Source organism: Anoplopoma fimbria, unplaced genomic scaffold (assembly GCF_027596085.1).
Source record: "Anoplopoma fimbria isolate UVic2021 breed Golden Eagle Sablefish unplaced genomic scaffold, Afim_UVic_2022 Un_contig_8572_pilon_pilon, whole genome shotgun sequence".
In the NCBI taxonomy this organism is placed as follows: domain Eukaryota; kingdom Metazoa; phylum Chordata; class Actinopteri; order Perciformes; family Anoplopomatidae; genus Anoplopoma; species Anoplopoma fimbria.
Genome location: NW_026553274.1, coordinates 33,184 through 44,576, shown reverse-complemented (window position 1 = coordinate 44,576; position 11,393 = coordinate 33,184). Strand labels below are relative to the sequence as shown.

Sequence of the window (11,393 nt, the reverse complement as noted above, 5' to 3'; positions counted from 1 at the left end):
CGTGTATCTAATAACATTAATGATCTCCGTTCCATTCAGTTGGGTCAATTACAATGCCGAGCCAACCTGTACAATCCCAGCACTTTTAAACTGACACACTACAGATTAAATGAAGCCATAATTGATGCTATTGGTTGCGTATCGGTGTTTGACAATTCAAAATGTGTCATGAGAATGGTCAATTGCATCCATAGCACAGTATTCCTAACCTTGTGCGAAATAAGGTCCTTTGAAATTGTCAAACATGCAGAGGGGGCAAACCCCCTGATTTTCTGAAATGTTGGCTGATAAGATGACGGATCACCTCTCCCAGGGTGACATCTGGAGGGCAGGCTGAACTGCAATAGTACACAGAAGATTGTCTCTGTCTGATTGGTCAAACAGGCTTAACAATGTATGAAGCTTGTGGGACAGAGACCGCAAAGACTGGAGGTCCTGGATGGAAAAAACAGCTACCAAAACGTGTGTGGTGCATGAATAACAGAGTATTGAGGGGAATCCAGTCTCATATAGGTACTCACAAGCTTTAATACTGGAATTCCTATAAAGACGCCTTTCTGTGTCTGCAGTACCATCACCCTGTCTGCTGTCTGTATGAGTGTATGCAAAGGTGGTGAAAGGTAAACTAGGCAGAATACTAAGGACAGGTCTATCACAGTTTGTCTCTCTAACTATGTTATAAGTCACTACAAGGAACAGGTTATGAAACTCAAGTAATACTGATGCCTCTATATGCCTGACATTAGCAAACCAGACCATCAGCTGGAATATTGGCTATTACTTAATGGCTATTCTTAATGCCTGTCATCTGGTCCAATTCTCTGCAAAACCAGAAAAAAAAAACAATTTATGGCACACAGGTTGACCAGAAACTCCTTCAGCTCAGACTCCATTGGGGCTTCTGGCAGTGTCCAGGCCGCCGCAGTCAGACCCAGATCAGGCTTATCTGCCACCTTTAACAATAAAACGAAGAACCGGCAGGAGGATGAAAGCCTGACATCTTCCCCTGCCAGGAGCTGAGCTACGCCTCACTGCTCCGTCAGTCCCCGCTGGGAGCTGACACTGACAACATGTTGCTGGCGGACCAGGCCGAATTACTTGGCCCGCCAGAAGGAAGGGAGGAACGGGAACCAGAACCAGGAGTGCCTGGAGCCGGCTGTCAGACCCTGCTGTAATATCATTAGTGCAGTATCTTTTGTGAAATGGTCCTTGAGACGGGGCAGATAGTCCTTCCAAATGCTGCGCAATTCATGGGGCTATCAGTGTCTGCAATCAATTCTTGGTCAATTCACCCATTTAGATTATATACAGCGGGTAAAATAAGTATTGAACATGTCACCATTTTTCTCAGTATATATATTTCTCAAGGTGCTATTGACATTACATTTTTACCAGATGTCGGTAACAACCCAAGTAATCCATACATACAAAGAAAACCAAACAAATAAGTTCAGAAATTAAGTTATGTGTAATAGAATGGAATGACAGGGAAAAAGTATTGAACATGCTTACCGAAATGTATTTAATACTTCGTACAAAAGCCTTTGTTGGTAATGACAGCTTCAAGACGCCTCCTGTATGGAGAAACTAGTCGCATGCATTGCTCAGGTGTGATTTTGGCCCATTCTTCCACACAAACAGTCTTCAAATCTTGAAGGTTCCGTGGGCCTCTTCTATGAACTCTGATCTTTAGTTCTTTCCATTCTAGCAGCTTTATTTTCTTTCTCTGAAACCAATTGAGAGTTTCCTTGGCTGTGTGTTTGGGATCATTGTCTTGCTGAAATGTCCACCCTCGTTTCATCTTCATCATCCTGGTAGATGGCAGCAGATTTTTATCAAGAATGTCTCGGTACATTTTTCCATTCATCCTTCCTTCAATTATAAAGTTTGCCAGTGCCGTATGCTGAAAAACAGCCCCACACCATGATGTTCCCACCTCCAAACTTCACTGTTGGTGTGGTGTTTTTGGGGTGATGTGCAGTGCCATTTGACCTCCAAACATGGTTTGTATTATGGCATCCAAAGAGTTCAATTTTGGTCTCATCTGACCAGACTCATCTGACCGACCACGTTTATGGTGAAATGATGTTCTTTCCACTTCCGGATTATGGCCCCAACAACGCTCACTGGAACATTCAGAAGTTTAGAAATCCTTCTGTAACCAATGCCATCAGTATGTTTTGCAACAATAAGGTTGTGAAGGTCTTGAGAGAGCTCTTTGCTTTTACCCATCATGAGATGTTTCTTGTGTGACACCTTGGTAATGAGACACCTTTTTATAGGCCATCAGTTGGGACTGAACCAGCTGATATTAATTTGCACTGACAAGGATAAGGCAGGATTGCTTTCTAATTACTGATAGATTTCAGCTGGTGTCTTGGCTTTCCATGCCTTTTTGCACCTCCCTTTCTTCATGTGTTCAATTCTTTTTCCCTGTGTCATTCTATTGTATTACACAAAACTTAATCTCTGAACTTATTTGTTTGGATTTCTTTGTATGTATGGATTACTTGGGTTGTTACCGACATCTGGTAAAAATGTCATGTCAATAGCACCTTTAGAAATATATTTACTGAGAAAAATGGTGACGTGTTCAATACTTATTTTACCCGCTGTATTTTAAGTGGCAATTCCAGAAATTGTTGAATAACTTTGAAACATTCAGAGAGAGAAATTATACTTTTTGTTACTTTCTAAAGTATTTATTTATATATTGTGGATGTAATCCGGGCATTTTCTCTATTATATGTACCATGATGCCCAACTTGATCCCAAGGCAAAATAAATGTCTAATAAATGGAAATATTATTTTAAGTGAATGCTTGATGGGCCGTCGGTCACCTCTGCACATATAATTATTGTTTTTAATGGATATGTTCCTGCTAACTTGTCTCTTAACTATACTGGGTCAAAATGAGATCAGTTAGCTAAAGGAGTTAGAAGGGACGAGGTGTTGCTGTTGTAACATTTCCTACTGGCTGCCAGTAGAGGCTTGGTCACAAAATACAAAATTCACTTGCAAAACAAAATGTCACTTATATAAAACTTGCATTCTTCCAAAAGTGTCCCAAAAAAACCTGTCTGTTTCTTTGCAGCTGTAAACTTTTACAAGTCAGCAAGCGTGCACTTATGAACTCCAGCATGCAGCATGTATGTGCACAAGTCTCCTATGTGATCCACTTACTGGAGTTTGGTCCAGACATCTTGAGCTCCAGCTCCTGAATCTGTTTAACCAGCAGGGAGATGTGCTGCAGAAGGTCTTTGTTCTGCAGCAGCAGCTGGTGGACTCGAGCCTGGGCCTCCAGCCGAGCCGTGGCCTCCGCAGTCAGCTGGTCCTTCAACAGGTGGACCTGCACAGGAGGAGGTGAATCAAAATGTAGGGATAGAGGAGGATAGAGGAGGAGAGAGGAGGTGGGGTAGGAACAGATGCTCAGAGCAGTGTATACAAACATTTTCCCCTGGTCAATACTTATAAAATCAGCACCATTTCTAACTCTTATCGGAATTCCCCAAACACACAGATGGGACACTTGAAGGCTCAAACTGTGTTGACCCTTCAAACATAATTTGCTTGTCAGTGAAATCAGGAGTGAGTGCTTCAAATATTTGAGCAAAGAAAACATCAAACAACGCACTGAAAAAGGCTTTTGTGTCCACCAAGCTTTTGTTGAGCTGATATTTTCAATCCTATATGACAAACTTTCAAAAAGGAGCTGTATGGTGAGCAGCACGATGATATTTGGACACTTGCTAGTCATCATTCTGAGTCACCACAGACTGGTGTGCTGCATTCTGTAATTGTAAATTGTAAACTTCTGGCAACTTCAAGGTGGTTTATTTGTTGTTGCCAAGTTTTTTTTATCCCTAAGCAAATGTAATCTTTTCTTCTTTTCTGAGCTGAAGAAAGATATACCAAAGATTCAGATGAGCCAAGGATGGTAAGTAAAGACTCTGCTTCTTGATAAGAGGTAATTACTTTGGAGTCAATATCAACGTGGTCTGACCATCAAAAATGATGCCTTAATGTTGCTTCTACGAAGAAGCATCTATCAGATATGGGAGACACATCCACATAGATTTAACAAAGTAAATTAGTACGCTGTTATTTAATAAAATATTATCTTTGAGGGAAAATGGGCAAAATTGCTATTGCAAAAGTATATATATTTTTTTTTTTTGTACAAATGTAGCCAGTATTCAGGCCTTCACTTTGTAACTACTTGCATCAGGAAATGAGAGGCTTTAAGGTTTATCTGGCTCAGCAGATGGCAGTGATTGATCAATCACACTGTATTTTGACTGTGTGGTAATTAATCAAAGCAGCACTGAAGAAAAAAAAACTAAAAGTGTTGTTCCAGTCGGAAGCAAACGGATCAATCAGTCACAATCCGTTTAGGATGTGTGAAGAAAACATCACAAGCAGAGAGCTGCTGGTTGTGCATGGGGCTGAAGTTTGATAATGAATAGCTGAACACGTTCCATGTGAAGCATCGCGGTGAGGTAGTTTAAAGTTAGATACTGACTACCTGACGAGATAAATCGAGAAATAGAAATTCGTGATTTTCCTGGTTTCACCATGTATGTGCTTGTTTTGAAAAGTGTAGTATATTCATAAAATGGATTAGTAGGAAAATAATGAATATTTTGAAAAATAATTAATTATTCGGCAGGCCATTAGGAAAACTATATATCTGATTCTTCTCAAGTGTTAAGCACAACCATCATAATCATTCATTTCTTTTACAATTTTTAACTGCATACATGTTGTTTGCTAATAGTGTGTTTGCAAGTGTGCTCTTTTTATTTATTAAGTAAGTGTGTTTTTGTTACATGCCTGTTTTTCAGTCATCAGTATCTTATGTTGATAAGGTCACTTTTAAGTATAAATGGCAAACATTGACCGGTACCTCACTGGTGTCGTGGGGTCGAGTATATTCTGCTATTATATCTTTTATATCATTGTAAAATCCTAAATCCTGTTGACTTTTGTACAAATTATGTCACCTTGGGCTCTGTGTTGGGCATTTTCACTATTTTCAAATATTTCATAGACAAAAAGATTAGTCAATTAATAAATAAACTAACTAATCGGTAATTCATTTTATCTTTGGTTTCTGTCTTTTATTTAATCTCTGTCTATGTACACTTATATAAATGTAAATACACACACTCTGATGGTCTCCAAGTTACTGAAGAAAACAGGGTTGAAAGATTTTTAGATCTTTTTCATTTCTGTGGCTTTATATCCATCTATTACATTTTTATTACAGGTGGCTCTGATCCTCGTGTAGCCTTAGTGCCACAGTCTGCTGTGGTCTGCAAAATTAAAGCAGAGGCTCCATTTCAATTTCAGACAGAAGGCTAAAACTTATTTAACACTCTGAATCATTTATATAGGAGGGTGTGAGGGAAGGAAAGAGACACTGTTCATTCAGTTCACACACGTCCACACACACGTCCACACACACACAAACTTGTCGCAGCAATGAGTCCCTTTTTACTTCAAAGTACTCTCCAAATCAAATGTTAGTGGTCCCACCTCAGCCGACCGAGCCAACTCCAAACCTGAGAACATAATTGCTTTCAACAATTTGAAAGGACAGATTCTCAAGGTTTCAAATCATGAGAATGGTTTAGAAGAAGCCTAGTGTGTTGAAAGAGCCCTCTTACTAATGACTTTCTGACATGAGAGGCTGCGTGGCTCTCTCAATACTTTAATGAAGCTCAACCCTGGAATTTGAACATATTCCAGCAAGACTTCAAATGTCAGCGGTGTAATAAACAAAGAGGTACTAAAGGAGAGAATGTCAAAACATGCTTTTATCCATCCATCTTCCGTAACCTGCTTATCCAGTTAAGGGTCGCAGGGGTGCTGGAGCCGATCTCAGCTGTCAATGGGTGAAGGCAGGGTACACCCTGGACAGGTCGCCAGTCTGTCGCAGGGCTGACATATATAGACAGACAACCATTCACACTCACATCCACACCTACGGGCAATTTAGAGTCTTCAATGCACCTAAGCTGCATGTCTTTGGACTGTGGGAGGAAGCCGGAGAACCCGGAGAGAACCCACGCTGACACGGGGAGAACATGCAAACTCCACACAGAAGGTTGTCCAGCCCGGGAATTGAACCCCGGCCCCTCTTCCTGTGAGGCGACAGTGCTAACCACTACACCACCGTGCAGCCCTAGCAACACTACATGCGTGTTGAAAAGTAAGAATCTTGAAGTGCTTCTTGAAGTTTTCTTCTTTTGTCTAATGGCTTCCTGTCAGTAAACCATTTCTACTCTGCTGTGAACATAAAAAGCTTAATCAGAGTTCGGCAGAACAGGTGGCCCTAAAATTACTAAGCAGGCAGCTGGTGTGAAGGGCCGACAAGAGCAGTATAGTATTCTCAAAGCGCTGTGAATGACGGGGCCTCGTGTGGAGGTGCAAGTCATTGAAACTCGTAATGACTCCCTGCTTTCTCATTTCAGCTTGATGTGGTTACCGTGGTAGCATTGATATCTTGGTTCTTGACGTCAGTGGGGACACATATCAAAGGGGAAACTACAAATAAACTGTAATTGGCATTTGATACACTGCAGAAAATGCTCCAGAAAGACCTTCAGTATTTCATGAGCTGTCTGAAAATCTATTAAAAATGCTGTGATGAGGTTAAATCCAGATGTTTACTTAACAGTTTTATTTTGTCATTACTTAATAGATTGTGTTGCTGTTCCAATTAGTACTGTATCTAGTGATGTAGCACAATGTTGTCTTGTTCAGTACATATTTCCATCAATATCTCCCGTGTTATTGCTGAGCCTGTTGGGTGCTTCAGCTTTCAGTACCTGATTATGTAGCATAATGATGTCTACTAACATTAATACACCCCCCCCACACACCTATATTTATAGACAAAAATGGAAATGATGTCTTCAAATTGACGTTTCTGCTTGTGCTTGGATATGAATTTTATTCTAACATGACTGATTTATAATAGATTAAGTATCAAAAATACCCCTCTTATTAAAATTGGAGTTACTATTAATTCTGATTAACAGTTTGATTATAATTTAAATTGAAAGCTTTGATCTATTTATCATTTTGCCTGTAAAATGTCATGAAATAGTGAAAAAATACCAATCCTCAGTTCAGTTGTTATCTATTTATTTTTAACAGACGAACTGACTGTTCACTTAATCGTTTTAGCACTCTCAAAACAACGTGCAATCGACATCATTATCAGTAGTATTGAACTAAATATAAAGAAAGGGTCATTTTATGGAGAATAACCTCTTTGTTGGATTTCTGTTTTAACTCAAACTATTGGTTAAAAAATAGATATTTTTATACACCTATCTTTGTTCTCTCACATCTCTATCTCCTCTCTCATTGCCTCATTGGTTCTCTTCCTGCTTATCATTTTTTATTTCAGACATAAATACTTTTTTTCTAAGATGAAACCTCATCAGTTTCTTCCCGCCCTAATAAGGAGCCAGTGAGGCAGAGAAATACAAGAAGGAGTCTTAAATCCACAGCCTCTGTCCCAAGGCCTCCATCTAACATCCACTGGTCCGACAGATAAAAACAAGTGTTGAGGAAGACAATCATCTACTTCCATTATCCTTGTACTTGCCAACAAATCGAGGTGATTTCAGATTGTGCTGCGGCCAAGCTGCCTCTGCAGAACTCATTTGTAAAGACCCACACCCTGATGATGACTCGGCTGTGTAATTTACAGCCGACAGGAGCCCATCTTGAGCTGAAGAAGAGTGCAGCTTGAGGTTGACATTATGCTGCCCTGCTGACACCTCTAATGGAGCATCAGCCACACCTGCATGGTTCATACTGAGGCCTTGGGGGCAAGTTTCACATTTGTCCTGATGCTGTCCATGTTGAATGTCTCTCACAGAGCTGCAATGGCTGGTAAAGGGGCATTGGACAATCTCATGCATAAACAGTAGTGAACAAAGCAAGATAAGCAAAAAAAAATACTTTTAAAAGTCAGACCATGGCTTTGTCGTATGAATATCTGATCAAAAAGAGAACAAGGTCTCGTTGTGATGCAGCCACACAAGGTCAAATTTGGTTTCATGGTGCAAATGACCAGACCCAGTTTCTGTGGAAACAAGAGGCTGGTCCAACATATAAAATTGATAAGATTATAAGACATTAGCTGTATCTCTCTGCTTCCTTTGGTCCACTTTATGTCTGTTCATCTGGCCATTTGTGTCTCCATCTCGTTGTCTTTTTATGGCTAAACCTGAACACTTAATTCGTAAATAAATACAACATGCAATAAGCATATTAATCAGGATTGTTTGTTGGAGACCCTTGACCTGAACCGACTCTAGTTCAACATTTTAATCCATATTTAAAAGACAAAATACATAGTTTGCCCATGCCCTCTAGAATTACACATAGAAGTATTTTCTAATCTGATGCTCTGACCACTTTCTTAAGGTTAGAGGAGCTTGGTTGTCATGTTTACAGGGACAACTACAACTTAAAGGTTAGAGAACGACCGTGGTTGTGGTAAAAAACTAAAATCAGATAATCATTACTTTATTCATGGCTTATTATTTATTTTTGTTAGCTTTTGGTTTATCTTTGTTTTATGTATTATTGTCTTTTTGAATGTACATAATATTAGTCTTAATGTTTGCTCTTTAAAGGGCTTCATAACTCTTGCTTTGAAAATTGCAATATGAATAAAGTAATCGTTATTCACCTTCATACACAATGTTAAACAAAGCCGAGTACCAACACTGAATGTCACTGGTGGTCTGCAAAAGTAAAGCAAATAGTAGAATATATATTTAGACCAAAAGAAGATACTATATACTAAATGATATCAAGACATTGCACAGGATAATGATGGTACCATTATCAAGGTGACTCTTTTATACTGCATGACCACAATCCATTTTGCATCACAATATCTATTTATTACCAAAACTATTATTTCTCCTGCATCAGTAAGTCAATTTGTGTGTGGAAATGTAGACCTTTGATGCTGCTAAAACTCTTATTTCCACATAATCTAATACCTTTTCCATGGAGGTGTGCATCAGTGCTGCAACAGATTTGTATAAAAACCAACACAATTAAATTCCTCATCCAAAGATCACAGAGTAAATGCACAACAAAGGAAGAACAAACCCCTTAAGCCTGGATGTCAGAAGTGTCGATATTCCTTTTAAAACTTAAAGAGAGTAGATCTAAAAACTCCTACTGAAAGTAGAACCCCGACAAAGATCCAATTAAAAAGGTGCTCCACTTGTGTTTCCCTGCGGTGGTCCCTTGGTAGTAAACCTAGTGCCACCCAATGTTTTCTGCCGTATCTTATCTGAGCATCGTGAAATTGAAGGAGCTTCAAGCGACTGAAGTGACTTCTTTCAGCTCTAATTAGGAAGCAGCATCTCTCTTCCTTTTTATTGCTGTCTTTGTTCAAAACCGTTCCCCAGAACAGAACAGCGCCCGGGGAAAATTTTCCTCTCCCCAACTCCTTCTCTCACAACAGTTTGATATTCTCTCTTCCTAAAATGGAAAACACCTCTCTATTTAACTGATTTTAACATACAGTAAAATACAAAAGATATTTCCTACAGTTCTTGCAGTCGGCTCCCTGTGATTCAACCAACATGCAGTGGATTCAATTTCTTGCGGTTTTGGGTTTAGAATAAGTGCCACACAGAGCGGACAGGACTCTGTGAAACCACTGTAGCAAAGAACACATGGCACTACATACAGAGATAAAACAAGAAAACCAAAACCTTGAGATTTAACTCCTAATCTAAAAATGCAGACGTCATAAAAAACTGGATGACAAGATTGCTGAAATTATACCATTTCTTTTTCATACAAGATTAAAAACAGTGCCTCTCCCATTGGTAGCATAAGGGGATTAGGACCATTGGTTGTGCGTTGTGACTCCACAGTATTGGTTGGGGAGGATGTACTCTTCACACAGGATTACCATCATTGCATTCCTTGCCCACGCCCGGCCCCTTTGATTTGGAAGTGTTTGAAACCCCTCCAATGCTTGTTTGTCTTTATTTTCTTATCTCATTTTCGGAGGGAATAACGGAAAGATCATTTACTGGTGCAATGATAAGGAAACCATTACAAAAATGCACTTGCACTTCTGTGCATAAGAAAGCAAGAAAGTGCTTAATAAAGTGAGAGAGAACCAGAAAAGTCAAAGCAACAGTTTGGGAGGATTGAAGGTAGATGTTTTGAGCGAAGGACAAGTGAAGGACACACCAATTAATGCAAAGAGAAAATGAATTAGGGACGAAAGGAAGGTGGCATGAGAAAAGGATGATTAGGGCCAGAAGGAGAAGGAGAAAACAACAGGTTAAAAATAACTGATTGAAAGGAGATGGGAGGAAGCGGAAGTATGGAACAAAAGCAGGAGAAATTAGTAAGGAATGAAAGGAAGGAAATGGAGTGAGGAAGGACTGAAGGAAAGATCAGTAAGCAAGCAGGGAAGAGACACAGGGACGGACAGAGGGGTCCATCGTGTTCCCTCACTTCCCTGACTTCATTTAACATCTCCACCTCCACTCTTCTTTGAGTGAGCTGTGATTAGCGCTGGCCGGCTCGCTAATTTACCTCCATTTACTGTGACCTCTGCTCAGCCTCTGCAGCAGGGTTCCAAATAAAGACTATTTTCCCCAGTAAGTTTCCTCATCGGGCCACAGAGTCACAGGCACTTCATCATCAGCACAGAGGGCAACAGTGAAAATAATCTCCACTTTTAAGTAATATCTTTCATATTAAGCTGGGACGTCAGAAACGCTGCCATACTGCAACATTACTAAGAAAGCTTTAGAGAGAATATTATCATCATTAATAAATCTGTTGAATGTACTCATGATTAATGTTTAATTTGTTTATACTACAAAACATCAGTAAATATGCAAATCGCAAATCCAGAGATCCCAATGCTTGACTTGCGTCATATGACCGATATAAAAAGAACCCCAAGATATTCAATAAACAAATTGTTTGGAAATGATTGATCAATTATCATAATAGTTGCAGGTTCATTTCCTGTTTGTCTTAATGGTTTCAGCTCAGGAAGAAAAAAATAAATAATACAACGAGAAACAAAACTAATTCAGATGCAGGAGTTTCTGAATGGTACGATGGAAATGCTGCAAAGAAAACCAACTGGGAGTTTATTTTGGAAGAATGGTGATATCATATATAGTATCTGTTGTATATTATATTATACTGTAATAACTGCGTAATTTTGCCCTGAAAAACAAAACAATTAGATGACTATAACGGAAGAAATGTCGACCATAACTCAAACTAACCCTAACCCTATCATAGGGTTTGACTTCATGAAGATCTTGAAAAAGGATTCTACATAGCTTTAGGTCAAGACAACTCAATA

At 39.4% G+C, this 11,393-nt stretch overlaps 1 pseudogene; it reads right to left on the bottom strand.

Annotated features, from left to right (window-relative positions):
• The window catches only part of LOC129116427 (carboxyl-terminal PDZ ligand of neuronal nitric oxide synthase protein-like), a 41,370-nt pseudogene that overhangs the window by 1,706 nt on the left and 28,271 nt on the right, over positions 1-11,393 (bottom strand).